This window comes from Haemaphysalis longicornis, unplaced genomic scaffold, assembly GCF_048455015.1.
Source record: "Haemaphysalis longicornis isolate Haplotype H1 unplaced genomic scaffold, Haemaphysalis longicornis Haplotype H1 scaffold_9, whole genome shotgun sequence".
In the NCBI taxonomy this organism is placed as follows: Eukaryota; Metazoa; Arthropoda; class Arachnida; order Ixodida; family Ixodidae; genus Haemaphysalis; species Haemaphysalis longicornis.
This window is the reverse complement of record NW_027526460.1, coordinates 60,260,305-60,277,083: the sequence shown is the minus strand read 5'-3', so window position 1 is coordinate 60,277,083 and position 16,779 is coordinate 60,260,305. Positions and strand designations below refer to the sequence as shown.

General features: G+C 43.7%; 2 non-coding genes across 2 annotated transcripts; one reads left to right on the top strand and one right to left on the bottom strand.

The window, feature by feature from the left end:
• Window positions 1-3,372: 3,372 nt before the first annotated feature.
• On the bottom strand, window positions 3,373-3,445 carry Trnat-ggu (transfer RNA threonine (anticodon GGU)). Its single transcript has one exon. It is a non-coding gene; the product is annotated as a tRNA-Thr (tRNA).
• Window positions 3,446-3,613: 168 nt separating this feature from the next.
• Trnat-ggu (transfer RNA threonine (anticodon GGU)) lies at window positions 3,614-3,686 on the top strand. Its single transcript has one exon. It is a non-coding gene; the product is annotated as a tRNA-Thr (tRNA).
• Window positions 3,687-16,779: the final 13,093 nt, after the last annotated feature.

Sequence of the window (16,779 nt, the reverse complement as noted above, 5' to 3'; positions counted from 1 at the left end):
GCCACCCCAGTTTTACCTGAGCTCGACTTTCCTGTGCAATTTGGAATTATTTAGGCCTCTAGTCTTCTTCCGACTAGGAAGGATTCAAAAGCGGTTCGCAAGCATCGTATTTAGTCGTTATTCACGTCGGAGCCATAATGCGCACGGCGAACTTCTCCAGCTTCTGAATCTGGATGAGCTATCTACCAGGCGCTGCAGGAAAGACCAGATTTCCTTTTCAACTATATTAATTGACTATCTGACTGCTTTTGTCTTGTGAGCGCAGTTCATCAGAGAGTAACAACCAGACCACAGCGCCCGAATGGCTGCTTTCGTTTAGATAGAACTCTGAGCCTGGTACCGGCTAGACGATGCCATTATTCCTCTAAATGCCTGTTTTTGCGTTCTGTTGGCATTTTTTTTTTTGCGAATCAGCTTCTTTTATAAGCTCTTTAAAAATAATATGTCTTGATTACGCATGTCCGGGGGTCCCCGCATCTGCACCTTTCACTCTTATGCGCCTTAAAAAACAGGATCAATCCGTTCATACTTGACTGAGTTAACTTACGCATACTCTGCACACGCGGTATATAAGTTCTTGTTTAAAAATCTTTTTTCTTTCTGTACTCACACTTCACATTCGTACATATCCACATATTCATTTTTACCAATTTCTGATTTACTACCCTTGCTTGTATGCTGTTTGTTTGTATGACTACATACCTGATGTACGCAGTACATCCCCAGAGAGGGCCCAGCGCTGTTGGGAGCGCTCGCAATAAATATATTATTTTTCAGTTCGTCTTAACCCTGAGTGCAGTGAACACGAATTTAAATTTGGGAGTCCGTGTTAAAACTATATTTGCGGTATTCTTTGTTTATTTATATTTATTTCTGTGTTTGTTTAACAACTGCGCTACAAATTTGTATAAATGGACTAGCCATGTTACTTAGAAGAAGGCACTCCAGCAGAGATTAGGTTTCACCTATTGTTTCACGTACTTATTCTGTAAAAAGGGGGTGCTAATAAAGATGCAAGACTTGTAATGTGCATTTTGAAACTTTTTGAAGGTCTGTGTGATTAGAATTCCAAAAGAAATTAACCACGCCAAAAAATTTGTAATAACGTTTACGACATTGTCGATGTAGCAAAACATAAATCCACGTTCCTACTAATGAATTCACTGACAAAATTAACTGATATACACTAACAAAATTGTGAGCGCCTCCAAAAAAGTCAGTTACATCAGAATGTTTACATAGTGCCCTTACAAATACCGCGAAAATAACAAACACTTGTTTCCTTTATCGAATACTGCTTTACAAGGAGTGACAGTATTGCGCTCTATAAAAGCGTAAATTTAATATGAAGGGGTGTTTACGTGCTCCGCAGAACAACAAATGACCACTGAACAACACTCGTTATGACGATGTCATCCAGACCGGTTGTGGCGAGAGCTGAATATTCCGCAAGAAGAATGATAAGTCAGAATAAATTTCGTTGTATTTCGCCTGCTTGAAACAAAAGTGGGCAGGAATCAATTTTTTATTGAAACTTTGGCTATCAAAACAGAGACGTGTTATTTCTTGCCATTTTCGCACAACTTTTGGCGAATTTCATGGCCGCTTGATCAAGGGTCCAGATAACGTGCGGCGGTCCTTCTGTGTTTTACTGGCCCTATTTTGCCGAGTCCCAATGAAATGTGTCTTCAGGCTGGTAAAAGATCTACGTTGCCTCTTCAGGAATGCAGTCTAGAGTAACTGGTTCGTAAGTTTCAGGGAAAAGATGATAGCGAGAAAATTCTCATCCAGATGAGGAGTGAACATCTAAGGGACCTAAAAGCCAGTAGATAGGATCGGTCTGCCTCTCCACCTCCACCACAACCGGTGCAAACCGAAAGCGGAGACATCAAGTATTGACTTTCATGGGGATGAACGCTCTGACTGATTATGCAGCAGAACTCAATTGAGAAACCTCGCCCCCCCCCCCCTTAAAAAATTAGTCTGTCATCAAAATGCTCACCCCGCGCAAGCTACGAAAATTTTCTCTATTAATAATTGATTGATTTTTGATTGATTGTAGTGTTTAACGCGCCGACGCAACGCAGGCGATGAGGCGCGCCGTAGTGGAGGGCTCCGAATTAATTTTGACAACCTGGGGATCTTTAACGTGCGCCGAAATCTCGTACAGACGGGCGTTTTTGCTTTTCGCCTCCACCAGAAAAGCTCTATAAATACAGCGGCGAATTCTTGGAAAATATGTGGAATATCAATGAGAATTTTAAACGTCGCAAGGTTCCCAGAAGTGGCCACAACAGTACAAGAACGTTTGGTCCAAGGGTTAAAAAGAAGGTCTTCTTCACCCCGAGTAGTCCGAGTGGCGCTGGCTACCACCCCAAGCGCAGGAAACAAAAATACCTTAACACAAATACCCCAGAAAGTGCAGGGGAAAATAGTTCCGCCGGTAGCGTAGTGGTCATCGCACCAGACCGGTATTCTGGAGGTCGTGGGTTCGGATCCCACCTGGCGGGATTTTTTTCTCCACTTTCTTTCTTTCTTTCCAAATTCTTTATCTGTTTCAATTAGCTAACACATCTTGCCCTTTGCTTTCCGAGGTTTTCTTGACTGCCAACCCTTATTTCTGTCTCACTTTCAACGAGCCCCTCATTTCCTATTCTGATTCGCTACATGCATAGCGAGGGCCTCTGTTCTGGCAGTCTTGGTGCCATATGGAGCTTAAGAGGGTTCAACGCTGGTCGACCACTCTCGACATGTCGTAGGCTCTCCAGTCACGGCCCGGGGGTTAAAAAGAAGGTCCCCTTCACCCCGAGTAGTTAGAGTGGCGCTGGCTACCACCCCCAAGCGTAGGAAACAAAAATACCTAACATAAATACCCAGAAAGTGGAGGGGAAATGTATCCCCGCCGGTAGCATAGTGATTATCGCACCAGACTGGTATTCTGGAGGTCGTGGGTTCGGATCCCACCTGGCGGGCATTTTTTCTCCACTTCCTTTCTTTCTTTCTTTCCAAATTCTTTATCTGTTTCAATTACCTACCACATCTTCCCCTTTGCTTTCCGAGGTTTTCTTGACTGCCAACCCTTATTTCTGTCTTACTTTCAACAAGCCCCTCATTTCCTATATATATATATATATATATATATATATATATATATATATATATATATATATATATATATATATGTATATATATATATATATATATATATATATATATAGCGAATCAGAAAATGGGAAATGAGGGGCTCCGTGAAATAAGACAGAAGTAAGGGTTGGCAGTCAAGAAAACCTCGGAAAGCAAAGGGGAGGTTGTGGTGGGTCATAGAAAGAGATGAAGAATTTTTTGAGTCGAAAAGAAAGTGGTGAAAAAATGCCCGCCGGGTGGGATCCGAACCCACGACCTCCAGAATACCGGTCTGGTGCGATAACCACTACGCTACCGGCGGGGCTCTTTCCCCAGCACTTTCTCGGGTATTTATGTTAAGGTATTTTTTGTTTCCTGCACTTGGGGGTGGTAGCCAGCGCCACCCGAGTGGCGCTGGCTACCACCCCCAAGTGCAGGAAACAAAAAATACCTTAACATAAATACCCGAGAAAGTGCTGGGGAAAGAGCCCCGCCGGTAGCGTAGTGGTTATCGCACCAGACCGGTATTCTGGAGGTCGTGGGTTCGGATCCCACCCGGCGGGCATTTTTTCACCACTTTCTTTTCGACTCAAAAATTCTTCATCTCTTTCTATGACCCACCACAACCTCCCCTTTGCTTTCCGAGGTTTTCTTGACTGCCAACCCTTATTTCTATATATATATATATATATATATATGCTTATATATATATATATATATATATATATATATATATATATATATATATATATATATATATATATATATATATATATATATATATAAAGCATATAAGGCATATAAGTTGGTAAGGCATTCGAGATCTAATCGAAAGGCGTGGGTTCGGTCCCCACTCTGGGCGCGTGTTTTTCTTTCTTTCTTTATCACGTAATTATTAAAATAATAATAATAATAATGTAACGTCACAAACGGTAACAAATAGTCCAACCATTCCCCTATGCCTTCTTTGGCGTTGTAGACTGCCGGCATTTCTTTCTGTACACATATATATATATATATATATATATATATATATATATATATATATATATATATATATATATATATATATATATATATATAGACTGAAAAGATAAAAACTCACACAGAGCGCGAAAAAAATAAGGTTCGTGATCACGATCGTGATCACGATCGCGAGGTTCGTGAGTCTTACCTTATCTATAAGTTTAAATCAGCGTCGTTTGGCATAAATGAAAGTTATGGGAAATTAACCTGTCTTTCCTCCGATTAAAATTTCGGCTGCATTTCTCAGGCTAGTGTTATGCCTGTTCATTTCTTTCCCTCAATAATATTCTCCCATTAGTTGGCGAGCTCTCGTAGTTGGGTATAGTTTCGTGCTAGCACGACGTTTTTTAGCACAATGGCTTCACTGAAACAAATTTGTTGAACAAGTCTGGACATTGTGTTCTGGGTAGAAGGCTGCAGTACCATTTTTAGCTTTGATATTCTCACCTTGCAATTAATTTGTGAACGCGAGCGTGTGTGATTGTTTTCGTGTCCTCTTTCTTTTTTGTATTGTTGTTTTCTAATATTCGTTGCTGACCGCCTCGGCACTCCCTGAACTGGCACCATGCGCCGGGCAGATGAATACCACTTGCTGCCGCGTCATACGCGTGCACCTGCCTGTTTTCTGTTTTTTTTTTTTTTTTAATGACCTTTTTTTTTCATGACTTGTTTGACCTTGTCTTTTTTCCCCTATCAATGTACACTCATTTCGAGTCGAAACTACCTATCCTACTGCTTTTGGGCGCGACCCCCGCCTCCCACCAACAGAAGCCACGTGTCTCACGTTTCAATTACCTTACCAGGATTCTTAGAACGGGTGTGTATGGGCAGATGTTCATCCTTTGTGTGCATATCTTCGTTTCCTTGTTCCGCGTGACTAATCTTTTTGCCCATGTCAAACACGTGCATGGGCATATCTTGTTTTGACCCCTCTTTCACCCCCGTTGCCACAAGGGAGGGGAAAATTACCTGGTTATGTTTTATTTTTTTCGCTCTCTGTATACCAATGTACACTCTTTCCTGTCGAAACTGCCTGTCCTACTGCTTTTGGGCGCGACCCCCGCCTCCCACCAACAGAAACCACGTGTCTCTTGTTTCAATGACCTTACTTGGATTCCTAAAACGGGTGTGAATGGGCAGATGTTCGCCCTTTGTGTGCATATCTTCTTTGGAACGTCTTCGTTCCGCGTGACTAATGTTTTTGCCCATGTCAAACACGGGCATGGGCCTATTTTGTTTTGACCCCTCTTTCACCCCCGTTGCCAGGGGGGAGGAAAATTACCTTTTTATTTATTATTTTTTTATTTTTTAATTATGTATTTTTTTTCTCTGTGTTTGGTTCTTCTCTCTCTCTTTTTTTCCAAGTTCGTACCGCGTGACTGTGTGTTCTTATTATCCTTGTTGTAATTAATTTTCCCGCCCTCCCTTCATTCTTTTGCTACCCACCAACCATGAATCCATTTGTACAAACTCTCCCTCCTCTTACCTTGCCCTCGCGCTTGCTACATTTTCTGTATATATAGCTCTGAAACGAACTTATTTTGTACTCTGAAGAAAGGGAGTCCTCTCCCTGAAACGTCAGTAAACTTATTTTTATTTTCTAAGTCTTTCTCGTTTGTCTCTGTCTCTACTAACCTTATATATATATATATATATATATATATATATATATATATATATATATATATATATATATATATATATATATATATATATATATATATATATATATATATATATATATATATATATATATATATATATATATATATATATATATATATATATAGATATATATATATATATATATATATATATATATATATATATATATATATATATATATATATACATAGACTGGCGTGTGCGGAGTTTCTTCGCGTGTGCCCTTCATTAAATCCTGAGTGCGCTCTGGAACAGCTAGCGCTAACATATATATTACGGAAGTCAACAATTTTTCAACACAGGATTATACCGCTCTGAATTTCTTCGGAACGTCATTTTGCGAATGTGCGAAAAAAAAACACTTTGGTGACGTCACTCTATGTTGTTGGTCTTACAGCCCTCTACACATGCTGTCAAGGACAGAACACGCCAATTAGTCGCAAGTGCTCATTGGATGCGAATCAGGAACAGAGGCGGCGGGCACAATGGCATAGGAAATAGGAAACACGCGACTGCGGCCCTTGCGAGCACCTGCTTCGTAGCTCCGAGCGCTGACAATGCCTCCGTCACCGTCGGCCCGTCCCACACAAAAGGTCCGTAACGACGTTCTCACCTACCGGGCTCGCAGTAATGGGATTTGGATGAAGCCGGATTGCATTCGGCTGATTTGTAATTATCTGTGAATGTGTACGACAGCGGGCCAATAATTCACATCGTTGTTCTGGGGCAGCCAGGCTCAGCGGGGTGACATAGTGACTAAGGCGTTGGGCTGCCTAGCACTTCTGCCCTGATTCTCTCGTGGCTTGAACTGTCATTTGATTGCCAGAGTGCCATGTGGCACACGCCGTAAACTCGTGTGTGTTGGCACCAAGCCGGTCAACCAAGGTCGCAGAGCGAAAGAATCTGGGAATTCATCACAAGCGTCGTTCATCACAATGTCAGTTTTAGGGTAAATCTTAGACATCCCCCCTCTTTGTCTTTCGCTTGTGCACGACGCCGTTTGGTCATCAACGGCGAAATGCCAGAGCCACAGCATTCCTAGATTGGCGGCACACACCAGCTTTGTAGGAGCATTTAGCTGCAGTATATTCCTCGATACGCCAAACTGCATGCAGAAATGAAAAAAAAAATCACGAAGCATTGAGCGTCGTCTGCGGTTTTTAATTACTGAGTATGGGCGTAAATCACACACATAGCAAAGCAGGCCTTGTTTACAGGTCGCCTCTACTTTATAAATTTACGGATCTGAAGAATGTACTTGTAGTTATCTGCGCTTGGCAAGCCGCACGGCAGTAGAACGACAGAAAGTCATACACAACTACGCTGCGCTGACCGCCACCGGCATCCAACTGTCGAGCGAATGGTCACCGCCGGCGCTGTTCGCTGAAGCGACGGTAGTGCCATACAACGATAGCCCGGTTCCTATACAATCCCAGAGCTGGAATCGATGAACTTGTTCGAATGCTTAACGCCGCATTCTGTTTGTTTAGTGTCTCTGATTTGATTGGTGATCTTGCACAGCGTTTTTGAATATTGATGACTATTCACAGCAATGATGAATATTGTATATCCTTTATTGTGCTCTTAGAGAATGAATACCCCTTCCTGTCACGTCATCTGAATGTTCCCGCATAATCTATGTTGTTATGATAAAAAAACCGAGTTGTAAGTGAGCACTTCACTCGTTTGTGCACTTCTTCGTTGTGTCCCGCTAGCGCCAGCAATGTTTCCAGAGTGTTGTCCAACCGTTGAATACCCATTCCACTAAAGCGAGATTCGCAGGCGTTTCGCAAAAAAAAAACCGCAACTGACACCACCTCACTCTCCCTAACATAAAGCTATTTACCCTAACCCAACATAGCCTATAGAATATTAGGAAATAATTTAAACAGCGAAAATTAACCTAAGCCGTGAAAATTACAATTGATACAAAAACTTTTCAGATAAACAAAATTAGGTGGCAAGAGCCGGACTCGATCCACCACTTTTGGTATTAGGAAGCTAAGACAGAACCCTTCCACCACGACAGTAGACCGTGCCAGCCTAGTCTTCGAAATTCGGACGTCGTCTGTTGGCACTCTCACAATTGCTGCAGGGCATAGCTGGACACTGAGATTTGACAAACGTGTCCGCTAAGCCGCACTTAATGTGAGCCTCTTCCTCACATAGTAGTAGAATGGCGGAACTGGCAGATTTTCTGCCCGCACTCAAACTGAACCATAAAGTACAAAACCATCCTTATTTGCTAATCCTAAGTTGACCTAAGAGAACATTTGGGACTAGAAAAGAATTGCGGGGTCTTCGGAAACACTACTTCAATTGCTGAAGCTCGAACCAAGTCTGTAAGAGTCAAAACCCACGACTTTACTTCCTCCTGACACTGATGGCGAAATGCGTCGCCGTAGTAGCCGTTGCTGAAGAGGAGTGCTACAAGCGTACCAGGAGATGGCACTAGTGCGTAAGTCACATGACGTTGTCCTAGACAGACAGAAGTGAAGAAACGCTTCGCGAACATTTGAAAATAGTAAGTTCTTCGAACCTGAACTTAACGGAAGCAAACATTTCTACGTAAATACGAGTACGCATGAAACTGTTTATTTTCTCCTGCTCGACACCCTGCAAACACATGCCGAAACATGTTGGAAAGAAATGCGTCTTTGCCGTGACGGTGCAATGGTCTCCGCACCCGGCGTTTATGCTGATCTTCAGGAGGAGTGCTCGTAGAAATTATGCGTACAATTACACAGGGAAGTCGCGCTTTCATTGAATTGCCAGATCTTGTAAAATAAATGTCCTGAACACGTGCGAACAACCCGTCATGTCCCTTCGTTTTTGCGGGGGGAATGCTTAGGTGAAGTTAAATGTCGGGGTATACTCGGTTACAACTCAAGAACGGCACCACCTCATGTAGTGTATCACTCCGCCAAACCGCCGGACCAGTGACGTCAGTGCGCGCGCGTTTTGAAAGGGGTTTGCTATGAACGCGTGATATCGCCAGCCTTGTCTCACACAGTTTGTTTGTCGTCACTGGAGTCGTTTATAAGCATATTAAGTCCAAAAAATCACGGGAACGGCTCACGCCATGTTCAAAATATTCTTAGTAACGCCCTACTTGCGCCGCGCGGAGAAACATCCGGCTACGGTGATAAGGCACAGCGGCAACTTCTGGTGCCGTTCTTAAGTTGTCACCGAGTATAGTAGAAAGTACACAGCGATGAGCAATAAAGAGTAACCGATTTCGGTTATTTCTTATGGCTCCAAGTTCAAGCACATTCGATTCGGGCACAATGGTAGATCTTCTGCTGGCTACTGTCCACGCTATACGTTATTTACACAACGGTGGCGCTGCAAGTGGTTGCTAATTGGTTTCTGAATCCAACGACCGCCCTTGCGCTATTTCCACTGCGAACAGGCACACAGAAAAGGGCTCTAACTGTACCCCAATCAACTTGCCGTTACGTCGAAAGAATGTAAAGGTATGGGTTATGGGTAATAGCATTACAGTTCGCATTTTCGTGCTTATGCGCTATATAGGAAATATTCTGCTTGTGGAAAAATGCAAACATGGTTGTTGATGCTGACAAAACAACCGGCTGTCTCAAAGCAATTCTAGGTAGTTTACGATCTAATGATACTTTTCGGCTACCACGCGCGCCGCAGTGGAGAACTCCGGGATGATTTATACTCCAATGGGATCTTGAACGTGCGCTGCCGTGCCGGCGGATGGCCGTTTTCATTGTTTGCTTCCCTCAGGAAAACAATTCTTTTAGTAAGGTAAGTGCCGGGGGTAGCGCACGAGGGAGGGGGGGGGGGGTGTGAGGGGGGTGCACATGGCTTGGTTGTTCAATGCATCTTGTTTTTTTAATCGTGAGTTTAGCCATTATGTTTTGGCAATTTGGGCTCGCAGTCGTTTACGCCGGTGTTCTCCTCAAAGATCGGAACACTGAGAATCGACATCGGTCGACGGACTTGGCTCGTTCATCCTGGCGGCAATGGCGATACAGTGCCGGACGACGTGTAATGCTGTAGTTACACGAATCGGTTCAGCAGTGTTTGCGGGGGTGTGTGGAAGGGGCATTTGGCCGACTGCTGAGACCGCACACGTCTGGAATGTTCTGCAGGATGCAAAACCTCAATAAAACGAAGTAACACTCTCCATTCTGCCGCACAAGATACATGCAGCCTAGTGCAGCTTTTAGTAAAAAAAAAAAAGTAAGTTACTCTAACGGGTGGGCAGCGTGATAGTGAGTGCACTCTCCAGGGTGCAATATTTCATCGCACAAAGCGCTTTTGAATATTTCTCTCGTGTTTTTATTTGGTAGATATTTTTAAAAACATTTTATTATGCTATCACTATCAATCCTTAATGGTGGTATTTTGTTTTGTGAGACAAGATGGTAAGCTTGCATAGTTTTTTAAGGGAAAGGTTCTCAATACTTGCTTAGGTGTTTTGTGAAGGCCAACTTCCAACGCGGGTACTTTTTACCGCCAGCGAAACGTTTCAGTGCAACACGTGCGATAAAGCATGCTCGACGGCAAAAACGTCGAAGCTTTTTATCTCTGCAGAGGGCGTTCATTAAATATTCACCGAGAGAAAGCACGCAGCCATTAAAAGTTGAAACGAAACGACATAAATTCTGCACGGTCATTTGCACGGTCCAAAGAAAAGAGCAAGTGACAAAATTCCTACAGCTTCCTGAAAACACTTGCAATGACGCGGGGGATTGATAACAAAATAAGCACTTTTGAGGGCATTCAAACTATGAAACCGACTGTTCTTTAAATTTTGTTCTAGGCCCGGCGAAATGGAAGGTGGCCATAAGTCAGTCCCGTTTATTCATGGGCCATATTATCTTCACGCACCATGCTTTATTTATTGGGCAATCCGTTCAAATAATCGTCCATGCATAGAAATTGCCCCAGAAGAAAACTGCCTTCGTTTGAAACGGTGAAACTCAACCTCAAAGAACCTCTAGAAACAGAACACAAAACCAAAGAACAAGACAAGTCCAATAAACTCCCAACTCTTGTTTTACCAGTAAATGCCCTTCCGCCAAAGTTGCCCCCACTAAGCCCGAAAGTCCAAGTGGTATTGGAAGGTCTAATACGAAGGCAGCTAAATAGCACCGGCAAAGAGTACCAGCGGTTAAGGGTCTAAGCTAATATACTCCTAGGCACAGCCGGTGATACTACACGAAGTAAAGAAGAGCAGTTCGGAGGGCGTATGCACCTCCGAAAGCCAAGCACACCCACGCACAGACGTACAGCGAAAAAAGCTTTATCAAGAGGCCAAAGAACGCACGGGACAAATGGCCAGACCTGTGAGTAAAAGAGGGCGAAACAGATTTCCGCACAAGCCGATCCTAAATCACGCCGCTGTGCTATAGGTGGCAGTTGGGGAGCCGTATCTCTTGCTTCGCTGGCCTCGCGCCGTATCGTTGAGAGTCCAATGGTACGGAACAGACTTCCGCGGCCCAGGAAACGAAACAAAAAAGGAACGTGGTGGGCAGTAGCTTCCCAGCTCAGGAGAAAAAAACCCAATCAAAGCATTTACAGCCAAGTATTTGGGGTGAAGAAATAGAAAAAAGTACGTTCAAGGCGTTCGCTGGCCAGCCGGCAGTAACGGCAATAAGGGTCGCCAAGCAGTGATAAATGGCTACTGGAGATGAAGCGACATTCAGCTGGTCGCTGCGTGACCATTTAGTTTCACTTCTTGTTCATTGCGGAGATTCAGCTGATTTTTTTCCTCTTCTACGTGGAGATTGTTTTTTTTTTCAGCGCGTTGGGGTCGTACTTGAAAAACCGCGCTCTTTTACCCCATTCGGGCTGATGCTCAAATATAATATTGAAATAAATATCGACTCGCTGGTGTTCGTAGCCCCGTAAGGAAGATAAAAAATGTACGACACGCGCGAAGGACGCCCATGTGTTTATGGCGGTTATTTTGAAAAGATTACAAAATAAAATATCGCGCGCAGAAATATCCTAAGTAGTGCATGAAAAAAAAAGAGAAAATACAACGTACTTGGTGTCAGTGTAGCGGCTCCGCCTGTGTGCTTATGCGACAGTAAAAATTCCCGAACATATCGAAAAAAGAGGGGAGACTGCGCACTGCAAGATCGTGTATTCTCCAAAATGTTGGCGTTGTTATATATGCCTGTTGCTCGTAAAAGTAGCGAAGTTTGAGAAGCCTTGTTTTGGAAAGCCTCATTTATGAAGCCTTTTACAGCGAAGTGTGGCACGTTAGTAAATAAGTTCGCATGCATTGGTTCTTGATTTCACATAGCTGGGGAATCTCACCGAGATTACTGTGACCCGCCCCGGTGGCTCAGTGGCTAAGGCGTTGCGCTGCTGAGCACGAGGTCGCGGGTTCGATTCCCGGCCGCGGCGGCCGCTTTTCTGATGGAGGCGAAAAGCAAAAATGCCCGTGTGTACGAGATTTCGGCACACGTTAAAGATCACCAGGTGGTCAAAATTAATCCGGAGCCCTCCACTACGGCGCGCCTCATCGCCTGCGTTGCGTCGGCGGGTTAACCCCTAGAATCAAATCAGATTACTGTGACTCACTGCACAAAGAACTGGGCATCGTTTCCTCGCAAGATCTTCTTAACAGATCCTTACCTGATATTCTGAAGAAATCAGGAAGTCTTTCTCGGGCGACCATTAACTTAGCCCCATAAAATAGTTTGTTTAAAAATATTTAAAAATATTACAAAAAACTGCCCACCTCTGTGGTGCGGCAACAATAAAGTCTACAGAACTGCCGGATTGCTGCACTTTCGCTTAGTTTAAGCACTAATTGCTTGATACGGCTTGATGTTGATGACCCAATGGCGACCTTTAGCAACAACGAAAAAAAAAAAACTCGATCCAGTCCACGCTGTGACGGTGGTTCGACTGCGAAGCTGTAAACGACACCCACAACGATTACCCATGTGGTGTCACCTGAATTCACACGCGTGGCTCCACACAGATTGAAACCAGAGACTCTGCCAGCCGTTACCTGAAATTTGCGAGGGCGGAGCCTCGAACGAAGCTGCGTCGGCAGAAAGAAAACGGAGATGAGCGCCGTTTGAATGGTGAGGAGGAGAGCAGCACGCACGGCTATGGAGTCATATCCCTCACTGCCCCCCCCCCCCCCCCCCCCTTACTCTTGTTTCATGTGTCGCCTACAAAGCGCCCCGCTTCTCCCGAGACGATGAATCCAAACCACCGTCTGTCTCGCCGTGTCCACGTGTGGGCGCAGCTTAGTCGGCAAGACAACGACTTCTCGCTCCGCTTCTTTTTAGGCCCAGGTTCGATCCCTGGCGGTGCCATCAGTTCATTTGTGGGGCCTGGTTGTAGCCAGTAGTAGCCTGGGATGTTTTTTTTTGTGTAGCCAGTAGTAGCCTGGGAGTTTTCTGCTGACGCTGACACGAACATTTTTTTGGCTGGCTGGAGATATACTGATTATTAGTAAAATGTATGCATGGCCTAAAAAGGTCAATTTCATCTGCTTCAACGTACAAAAAAAATTTTTGCCATCCCACATAAAAACGTTTCCTGGTTTTTGCAACCAAGCCACACAGCACTGAACAAGAAAGTATGTATCAGGAAATATACCGCTGTGTTGAAATTTTCGGTACGACAAACATTGCTATTTACCGTCATAAATTAGATGGATAGGGTATCTGAAATGCTTTTGAAAATTGTAGACGAGTGTTTTTCGCGGCACACTAAAGGAACATCCATGTAATTGACCTTTCTGACATTGTACTGCTGCCAACGAATATATAGAAGTGATACCACTCAGGGTAAATGAATTTTATCTTTTTCTTTTGAGTATAGGAGTCTATAGCTATTTATTTATTGCTGATTGTTATTGATCAATAGTGGATTCGTACAGTTAAAGTACTTATTTTTTGTAGTTTGCAGAAAACAGTTGCAGAAAAACCGAACCTTCTACAAAAAAAACTTGTTGAGGTTCCCACCTCAGAATCGGCATCAAAGTTACAGAGACAGCAACAAAAGAGATCTCACAAAACTTGTCCATAACTCCATAGGTAGCATCAACACGAAATGGTAAGGTGCGTACAGTTGTTATACAAATTCATATATACATCAGAGAACATACGCGTAAGTTCGCAGCAAAAAGCTCACCTTTTTGTTACAAATTTACAATGCCGGCCGAATAGGAAGGTCCCAAAGTGCTCGAATGAGTGAGAAAAAACTCGAAGCAGAGAATACTCGTCTCCTTCTCCAGAAGTCTTAGGCATGTGTCCTACATTTCGCAATTTTAAAGTGCACTCGTGTGCGTCGTATTTCTACATTTACCTACACAGATGATCGGCGTGTAGGTAAATGAAAACAACCATGAAAACAAAAAGGTTACAGCGCATGCCTAAAGAAGGTCTTTTATATACATTTTTTTTCTTAGACTGTTGAAGCCCTTCGCTTGTGAATCTGTTTAAGACATGACATTACGAAGTTTTTGCACTACAAAAAGAAGCAGCACATAAAACTAGCATCAGTGCTATTGGTGCCCACAAAGGCCTACATAGAGGCAGGCACGCAATGTTGTAAACGCGGCGTAAACCTACTTAGGACGCAAGTAAAAAATGGCAGTTGACCAATGCTTCAGAATGTGATTGACAAAAGTAAGCCAGCAAGCTACCAACGCAGCACTTGCAACTCAGACTAAGTGCGCAGCACACGATAACTTCACTAGTACAGAAATACAGTTCTCTGGAAACTTGTAAGCTTACTTTGGGCATCTTACCTTGAAAAATCTCTTGCATACTGCTTGTATGCGAGAGTTTCTCACACTTTGATTGTTTAATGACCAATGCCGTGATAAACTGAATACTCGGAAAATGGTCAGAAAAGCGTAGGAACACAAAGTGAAGTGAAAGGTTATTCTGGTTCAACAGGGTTGCAAGTTGGACACTCGGGATTTTCAACTCAAGCAACCATTGTTATTGTGTACACCTGTGAAAATGTGATTCACTTTTTGATAACTGCGTCTGCTTAAAAAATGAGGGCCACGCCGAAAGGATTGTTGATAAGGGTTATTCGGGCTACCCTCCCTCAGCAGTAAGAATGACGCTCACGTAAAAGGATGAAGTGTTCAACCAGATGCCCCGTTCAACAAAGAGCGAGGACCACAAAAAAGGCGTATGCACACAGAACAAATGCACGAACTGGGGAAACAATTTTTCGAGATATGTGCTCGGAAGGGTTGTATCACGGCAGGAGTCATAGTTTCTTAGAACCAAAAATTACGAAAACAAAGTTTAAAATCAGCAGCCACGGCATCTAGGTTACGGAAGCTATAAGCTTAATATTTGTGATAACGTATAAGATACGAATACTGGGAGCCAGGTGGACAACAGGCATGTGGCCAGCGGGTTTAGAATCCCCTTTTTTATGTGAACAAAATATGTACACACATGATGAAGTTTTAAGCATAATTTAGCCTTCACAAGACGATAAGAAACTAGAGGTATCCACGCAGCATCAGTTGTTTAATTGGATGTGACATAGTATTTATGCCAGCGGGCACACTATCGCAATAAAATAAATGGTTTAGTTGGAGCTCCATTGGAATCGCGTGAAAACCCGATACTGCTTGGTAACGGTAAAAAAGTATTATTTAACGTTCACTATAAGTAGTAGAAGAGAAGTATAATGGCAAAGAGACCTGAATAAAAGAACACGACGAGTGAGGTGGGATATTCATAAATATGCAAGTTGAAAAGAATGTACAGTTTTCTGTATACCCAACTAGGAAGCCCATGTGTATGCTGCACCACAACTTGCTATGCAACACCTTCAACGTCCGTCTTATTTTTTGCAGGCTTCCGCATAGGTCTGCATCTGTATAACCGAGTGGTCGGGAGGCAATCTATTGTTGCGCTTCCACCTCGGCGGAGAAAGAAAAGCCTCCTCTTCGGGCGCAGGATCACGAAAGGAGACTCCTCGGGTTAATCAAGTTCCGAGTTGTACGGCTCCACCACTCTCCTTGGCTTTGTGTATACGTTTGCGTACGGGCGCCAAGTTGCAGCGCCAGCCGCCGGTTCACAAGGAGTCGGGGTTTCAGTGAGTGACCCGCTGCCTAGTAGCCGCCCGCGAGAGAGATCGGCCGAGCCTCAAGGGGTTTCTCGGAGAGTGGCTGCCGCATGTACCCGTTTCGTCGCGCGTAGGCGTCCGCATCAGTTTGTTAGCGTGCGTCTGCTTGTGTTGTGCGCTTCGCGTACCCTTGTGTTTCCACTCTTCCGCACTTCCCCTCCACGACGTGTTCCCCTTTGGATGCACCCTATTTGCGTCGCAGCGAGTGCGAGGTTGCTCGGTTCTTTGGGGAAGGTTGTAAGGCGTGTCGCTTCTGAGTGCTCTGCATGTCTGTGTTTTTGTTTGTCGAAATTTGCATCCCTGTTGGAGATTAATGGACGCTGAGAGTCGTCGGGGACAAAACAATGCCTGGGTTGTTCTCTGGACAAGCAATTCTTTGCGGGTAGTTGGCAGCAGTCGTAAAAAAGGGAAAAGTGCAAAGAGCCTTGGTGACAGTACATTGGCGTCCTTGAGAGTGAAGGAGCGTTCGTTTAGAACAAGCGTACTCTGTGCAAATATGTCAATAAAACAAAACGCAAATAATTACTTTTGTCACCCGGCTCATATACTCTTCGAAATGGTGGTGGCTGGTTCCTAATGCTAACTACAAAATAAGTATAATAATGTAGCGGCTGTAAACGCATTTGCGCCATGATTGCACCAGTCCGAATTATTAAATTTGAAACCAGGGACCACAAAATCTCAAACATTTGTTGGTATGTGTTGCAGGTTCTGTATAATTTATCACCACAATAATCAAGTATAGGTATCCACAATCAGTTACAATGCTATTGTAGTCAAAGCGGTCTCCTTGGTTCATAAAAATACAATATCGTTGCAAGAGCAACGAAACCAGCGTCACAGGCTCTGCCGTCACTC